The following is an 8,433-nucleotide window of genomic DNA, read 5'->3' as shown; positions in this document are numbered from 1 at the left end:
TTTTCCCAACAATTCTTTGCTTTTTTTCTATCATTCTAACCCATTAGTTAAAAACCTGGTAACATGAATATTAAAAAAAAAGTGCTAGCTAACTTAATAAGAAACAAAAATTGTTTTGCCCTAAGAAATAAATAAATAAAAGGGAGAACGAATTAATAGATACCAAGATGGATGGCTTTGGCCAGGAACTGGAAAAATAAATATTAGACCTGTATAGTCTTTGCTTTTAAAATCTAAATACGAAATAATTAATCAGATAGAGTGAAATCAATTACTTAAAAATTATATTACACATAATAATTTATAATTATTTAGGGAAGTTGACCCTAGGGGTGGTTTACTTCGCGGCCAATGAGACTCTTGCATGATTTCTTATTAGTTATATTTACATGCGACAATGGACGATTAACGGTGTGACGTTTCTCCCAACTGCAGTGAAGGTGACGCAGGTGGTGATGCCCGTAGATGATCCTCAGGGCTCTTGTGTCTGCGTGTGATTATTCGTGCGGCTGGTGGTTCGGGAGTTCGGGAGTCTGTCAACATTTTTCAAATTCTCAGCATTTCTCAATTTACATACCAATATAAACCTAAGATTATATTCATTAAATCTATAAAATAAAGCTCTACCGTGACAGTGAAATATATCCACTGCCGTGACCAGGATTCGAACCTGGGTTACTACGGCCACAACGTAGGGTCCTAACCACTAGACGATCACGGCTACCAGAGCTGGTGAACATTGATGCAATTTCACCGAAGCTAATTTGCAAAACTACCAGAGCATGAAACGACACAGCAAAAATATTGCAATTGTTAAATTTCCAACGACATCTTTCCAAATTCTATATAATTTCAATCGTTTAACATTATACTTTCTTTGCGAATAAATTACGATGCTTCGTTGACAATAATGAAAGTTCGCCTTATACTATTTCATATAATAAATTGCGTTGAAATTTATCTTATCTCCCGCAAATATTATAAATCGTCGGCTCTCAGAACGAACCAAGTCAATAATAATTTTCGATGCTTGTTATCAGTCAAGTGGGTAAATTTGCCTCTTAAATCCATGGCAGTATATTTTTTCATGGTATAAAGTTACAGGCAGAAGCGAGCGTCGATGCTTTGTCGTAAAGTCTCGTTGTTTATAATCGCACCGGCGTATTATGTATTTGTTCTTGCAGTTGAGAATAAAAATCTTATGAGCTAATTTACGATAAAGATGTGCAGTTAAAAACGTCAATAAACAGCGCAGCGAGACGTTTATGGGGGAGCGTATGGTAGCGGACACAACTGACCCAGATCGACGCTCGAGATAAATCCGAAGAAAAAGAAGAACCAACATCGTAAACTTTGACTGTTTCAAAGATGCCGTCGTTTGTTTTTACAGATTTAACAATGAGAAATATGAGATTCGCACCACACGTTTACGAGCCTTAAAACAAGCACTTTTATAAAAACTTTATTATAATAAGACTTGTATAAAATCACTTATTGGAAATAATTAAATAAATAAAGCTAAGTCAGTCTCACTGCTCTTCTAAAACGTATTTTAATTTAATTCTATAGAATCTATGGAAATGCACAAAAGTCACCCCTACTCATAAAACCATAAATAGAAATAAGTTATTGCCATAAATAGAAATAAGTTGAAGATAAATTTCAGCAGCACTTCTTTCGCACAGAAAGAACTTCACGCTTAGTGAGGTTATAAATTGACTAGGACTCTTTGAACACACCGCAAGTACAACGTTGCTGCAATTGAGCCTACTTAGTGTATATGAGTAAATAATCGCTTCTATTCATTTTGGCCTTGAATCTTTCTGAATATCCTTCATTGAAAAAAATTATACTGTAGATGTTTAATGTCAAACTATTCCATTCATGAACCAAATAAAATCTTATGTTTCATTAATGACAAAGTTTTTTCAAAATAATTTATAAGGCCCATATCTGTAACATAATTTATTATAACAAAATGTCCTCTGACACAATACATACAAAATAAAAAAAATCGTGACACGTTCTTCAACACACATAAATATCACTGGTTTGTTACGCAAAAATAACGAAGATCACACGACATTTGAACAAGATGTATCTGAACGACATTATTTTTTCCTTGAAAAAAAACAAGCAATATCATTACGCCTCCATCATTGTCTTTACTACGTAGGTATAATGTCAACCGACTTACGAAACGATTATCCGGTTAGTATTGAACTTAATGGTCCTCTCCGTCGATCAATCATGCGAAGGAAGCTTTAAACGTTTAGTGAACTTTATTCGCTTCATTGACCTATTGACTGCTATTGAGAAAGGGCTTACTTAAAAAACATTAAAATATATTATATAAAGTGAAGTTAATCTAATATTTAATTTAGCACGTCCGCGAGTTTATATACCAATATTAAATTGTAATACAAATCATAGCAATACTTCCGAGCATCAGATATAATAATTCAATTTAATCCCGTGCACTATTGCATATTGATTCCGAAGTGAGTCTAAGAGGAAACAGGTTTATAAAGAGTTGATTAAAAGTCCTCTGAGGCGACAAGCTGGTAATTGGCCACCCATGGGGTCCGAGTCAAGAGATTTTGCCAGCAGATGTCCGATTTCGGTTTTGCATTATGTCTTAGATTAAACTTAATCATATTGTGAAAGGTCAAAACAGACTATAATTAACATACATTGTATGTATCATTTAATATAATATGTATCATCAAAACAGTGCCTTTAGGCAGATCTCCTTCGTATACTTTATAAATATTTTACAAGAAATTCACCCTTATAAAAAATAATTATTTAAGTACAGTTTCCCAATTTATATAATTAATAAAAGCTGACAACTGATACAGAAAGAGAAAAGTTTGGGATATAATATATATAGTTGATTACTACATAATATATGTATCATAGTATGCAGATAAAGATATTACATACAACAGATATGGAGTAGCAATCATAATTGTTTCAGAAATTATCCTGTTCTAGGAAGAACTAGTAAAAGCAACATAACTAATATACAAATATACGCCTTAACATTAAATGGCAAAAAATAATGGTTAATGATTTCAACTAGTTGTGAAAAAAATATTTATGAAAAGGCGTTATAAATGATTCGGATTTATCCGCACCTAGCACATAAAAGGTTAAACTAAATGTATGTTTAATAATTATAAATATAGGTATGATAATAATATAGTAATATTATATATAGCAGAAATAGTTGATAAAATAAAATATTTAGGAATTTTTGCAAATGAAAAATTAAATTTTAAAGAACATTGTAATTACATAATCAATAGGTAATCTACAATAGTATTATATGGCCCTGACTTTAATTATTGTGAAACAATATTATATACGCTTGATAAATTAGTTAAGAGCGATGTTATAAAAATTACAAAATATGGTAGTGAGAATAGTTTTAAATAAAAATAGATTTACTAGTTGTAGAAGTATGATTGAAAAATTGGAATGGTTGGATGTTCAAGAAATATTGAAGATGAATATTTAATATTTATATATAAGTTAGAAAATAATATGGGACCAAAATATGATAATAAGTATTTAATAATAAATAAAGATGTACATAGATTTGATACTAGAAATAGAGACAATTTAAGGATAGTAAACGAGTACGGCCAGGGGAATAATACACGGAGATGTGAATCTATATAATAATTTAAACAAAATTATTTATTCAATATAATTTGTTTGATATTAAGTGCATTACTATGAATCGAAATCATGGCACTTACACTCTCCTTGTCACGCAATTCGCTATACCGCAGGGAGTATAAATTAATCAACGCCGTTCAATAAAGCAGGTGTTTGCTTTATCATCTGGCAGAACTCGTGGGCCCCCTTGGCCGCCGTTGCTAAAGTTCGACCTGGCTTCGGAAAACTTCTTATGAAGACAGCAAAATATTGGTTTGTAGTGTGGTTTACGACGGTCGGTTCTCCTAGTAATCCTATAAGCAATCTTCCCGGCGTCACGAAACGCCCCGGGAGCCTCGGTTCCTCAATATCGATACATTTCTATTACGAGCATTAGTCTCAGTTTTCCGTTACGTGCATTTTTCATCCAGAGTCCTCCACTTTTCAACGTGATTTTCCCTCTTGGCGTTCTCGGCCTCGTGATTGATGTACCGACAGCGCTATGATAAACGCTGCTATGTCGAGACGATATAGTATGTCTACCGTGTACCAAAATTATTATTAAGATTTTTCTACAAATATTAAATAACATATTTTTTAATAAGGTTAGTAAATTGTTTATCGTTTATTATAAATAAATATTTAACATTTATGTAAAAAAACTTTTAACTAGCCAAAATAAAACTCCTCGCAATAGCAGCATCTGAAAGCTTATATACAACCACAACATCGGTCTCTGCAACATAAAGATAACTACTAAGTGGGGTTCATTGTTCGAATCCCTGCCATATTTGGTCGATTCACATTTCGCCATATCGGATGCGAGATAAAGGGCCCTTAGAGCGTGCCATCAAACTCGTGCCAGTGGACAGAAACCGGATTTGGCTGCTACAATTTTTAGAATCGGGTCACCCGTAGGTTAATGGATCGAAATCGTTGGATCTAGAGCCACACGCTCCGCAATTCCTATCCCTTTTTCGTACAAACTATATGACAGAGGAGCACTTCGCCGGCAAGAGGAGGTTTATCAAGCGCGTTATGAGAAGCCCGTGGGCTAATGCATTACGTTCCAGGAAATGATCTGCAAGGTTATCACAACTAGGGTCAACTGTTCACCTGGCAATTCTAGAACGTTGCGAGCACCACATAGATTCGCCGAGTGATATACAATCATAAAGTAACACTAAGATATAATTTAATTTAAATAGGATTCGTAACGAAACACTGTAACGAAAGCAATGGTATCAACATATAGTTTGATTATATGGTGATAGAACAATAAATAAAAAAATATCCCGCAAAAATAGCACTATTTCATACAATACCTCAAGAGAATTGATAATCACTTATAGATACTGCAGAAAGTATTAGAACACTACCGACGTATATACGACATGTGTTATTAAAATAACACATGAAAATATTTTAGAAAGTATTTTAAAATTATTATTCTAATTTTAAATATTTTCAGACTCTCCGATAATATGTTGTATTTTGTAAAAATATACTATTTAAAATCTAACCAATAGATCAAAATGTAGCGATCACACACAGTTTGAAAGGGTCTTTGTCTCAAACTTGCGTTGATTTACTTTGACAAAAATGATCATCCATCAACAAGTATACACACACAAAGCCCTCGTTACGACCAGAAAATCACATAAATAACAAGAATTTTGTTTTTATTGTAAATATTCTTCATCATTGCGAGAAAATTGCTTTGTTGCGAAATTCGTCGCAATTCAATACGACCTTGGATAATGCCCATCAAGCGAGTACAGCGATTGGCTGGATAATCGCTGCAAAATTGTAATTGGTCAGCAAGCTTTGCAGCCCTGGATACTTAAGCCTGGACTCCGATGAGGAGAAAGCAGACACTCAAAGAGACCAGCAGACGCTTGCCGCCCGCGGACAACATACTGTCATTGGCGCTCATATCCCGAGAAGAACTCCTCCATACGAGCACCATCGTAGCAGAGAGGGATCAACTTCCGCTGTACACTCGCTGACACGCCCCCTACCAGACCTCTGAGGACCCCTCCCACGGACATCATTCCTGCGCCAGCTTCTCCACCACCGCTCGGAAAAACATCTCGCCATTTATCACCTGTCGCAATTGTAATATAATATAATAAAACTCTAACTAAATCCCATTAAAAAGTGTTCCATACCAATGTAAATTAGTAATTTTATATAACTTTTCAAATATTATTTTTTATTTAATTACTTTCTATCTCCGATAGAACATATTTATGGAAGGAGACTCGGAGACGGAATGATGCGCTTCGAATCCAAAATGAACTGTTTCAAATTTACATTTTCATGTATTGTTATCAAAAATAATAGCAAAACTAAATTATCATCAAAATTGTTCCAAAAAATATTGATCTTATTACCACAATAGACGCCACAAGTGAATTAAAAACATATAGAAATATGTATGCATCAGAAAAAGCTGAAGCAATAGAGATAACCTCTGAATGGAAAAACGCACCTACATTAGACAATAGAAGGAAATTCGTATAACTAATTAGTTGCCCATCTTTAAAATCGCTGTATGTTTTAACAATTGACTACTATTTTTCTTAACGAAAATTGTGACATTGAATTAAACAGCACATAAATTGGAAAATTTTATATATAAACTGTTCTTCTCTAAAATAAAATCAAAGTCAAAGCAATTTATATACTATTTTTAACAAATTTCTGTTTTTTTTTAATTTTAGTACATTGTTCACAAAAATATGTTAAATCTTGAAAGCGACAAACGCGTGATTTATTGTTAGAGCAAAGCTCAAAAAAAACAGGAAAAGACTTCTTGATATTATTAAACTTTCTATCTTTACACATCTATGGTAATTTACCATTTTATTTTCAGACATATTCAGGAGCAGCATCATCAATGATATCCATAATTAATATTGCAATTTTAAATTAAACATAAATTCAATGATAAGATGCTTTAATTCGCATCTTCGTTCACAAAATCAAAAAAAAAATTATTATTAAAATTAAAAAATAAAGCTACACCGTGACAGTGATTTGATTCACTGCCGTGACCAGGATTCGAACCTGGGTTACTACGGCCACAACGTAGGGTCCTAACCACTAGACGATCACGGCTACCGGAGCTGGTGCCATTCACCAGCATTTCTCCATTGATCAACATCTACCGATTCATACAAAAACTAAACCTTGATTGCAAACAAACTAGTTGTAAAGTAACTGACTCGTATAACGTCTATAATTCACTTCTGGAGTGACACAAGACCACATATTTTAGTCAGCTTCCTTTTTGAAATATCGCTTCCGTCGCCATAGCATTTAATTAATTAGGTCTTAATTGAAAGATTGAACGTGTGTAATATTTCAACCGTTGCGCAAAATTGTATTTTTTTGGACTGATTTGAAGAAAGTTAATCGGATTTTTGCGCTCGTTTTAATTGCTCTGCCATGGCAATTATTCAAAAGGACGAGACAGCCAAAATTAAGTAAGCAGATGAAGACTATCCCACCGAAACGTCACCGTAAATCAAGTTTTATGCCTAAGATGAAAGCACATTTTCTCCTCAGATTAATTGCATTGCAACCAACGTCGGCTCCCGTCTATCCAATTCTTTCAGTTTGGCAACGTCAACGAATTAACATGTCGCTCTGACAGATATATGGCGATTTTATGCTAAATATGAACGAGATGATTACATTTTTATTAATAAAATAATTAAAGCATTAATCTATGGTAAATATTTTAAAGTCTCTATAGTAACTCCTTTCAATAAAAATGTATTTAACCGTTTTATGAAGAAAAAATCAACAAGATCACCAACATCTAGAATCGGATATGACACCAGAAGCAGTAGATTTTAAAGCTTTGAGTGTGACGTTATAATCCATTCGCTTTGCTATCATTCATAGCAGATCGGTTTGAAAAATACAATATCGATATTTGGACTAGAAACAATGGTAATTGAGTCAATAAACACTAGTTTAGATCAACTAATTATATACATATATAAACCAGCCATCAAACCTGCCCGAAGATATGCAGAGAAACTTTAATCTTTGCTTATAAAAATACTCTTTAATATGCAATATTAAATTAACAAAAAATAATTCATTACTATGTATAGATAGTACTTCAATAATATTTTGTAATATCAGTTCAGTTTTGGCCAAAAATAAATAGAGTAGTTTACCTCAAGTTCTACTTAAATCGTAGTTTGATTTCAATATTCCATATGTATCTTAAATCCGATCTAATGGTCAAATGGATTGCCCAAAGGCCAGATTATGTACCTTTTCTGAAAATGGTAATGCAGCTGACGGTGGTTCATCGCGTGCACGTGTGCTGCTGCATTATTTATGCGCATCTGTAAGTGATACGCAACCGAGGCACGCGTTCCTGGACAAGAGGATAACGAACAAAGATCAATCGTGAATCCATATGGCACTTGCCGGAAACAACTATTTAGATGCATCTGTTGTGCATTTATTATTCATGTATGATACAAAAAAATAAACACAGCCATAACAAGACATCAACTTTACATAATTATAGGAATCCCTTGATAAAAGAGTTTCCAAGAAAACGTGTTTTTTATTTTTTTTTTTTAAATAAACATGTATATAAATCCAATGATCAATTAACAACATTAATTTACATAGCATTTGCGTAAATAAAATAATTATAATTTTTTTATAATTAATTTTGCTTAGGCTTAGATACATCAAATTTGTTTAACTTCCTGCGGACTTAAAACTGATGAA

The 8,433-nt window shown here is 33.2% G+C and overlaps 2 non-coding genes across 2 annotated transcripts; both read right to left on the bottom strand.

Moving 5' to 3' along the window:
- Positions 1-649: 649 nt before the first annotated feature.
- TRNAH-GUG (transfer RNA histidin (anticodon GUG)) lies at positions 650-721 on the bottom strand. The gene has a single exon. It is a non-coding gene; the product is annotated as a tRNA-His (tRNA).
- A 5,996-nt stretch (positions 722-6,717) lies between these two features.
- On the bottom strand, positions 6,718-6,789 carry TRNAH-GUG (transfer RNA histidin (anticodon GUG)). Its single transcript has one exon. It is a non-coding gene; the product is annotated as a tRNA-His (tRNA).
- Between the last annotated feature and the right edge of the window lie 1,644 nt (positions 6,790-8,433).

This window comes from Plectrocnemia conspersa, unplaced genomic scaffold (assembly GCF_051122295.1).
Source record: "Plectrocnemia conspersa isolate PC_06_02 unplaced genomic scaffold, ASM5112229v1 ptg000011l, whole genome shotgun sequence".
Lineage (NCBI taxonomy): Eukaryota > Metazoa > Arthropoda > Insecta > Trichoptera > Polycentropodidae > Plectrocnemia > Plectrocnemia conspersa.
This window is presented reverse-complemented; position numbering and strand designations above follow the sequence as displayed.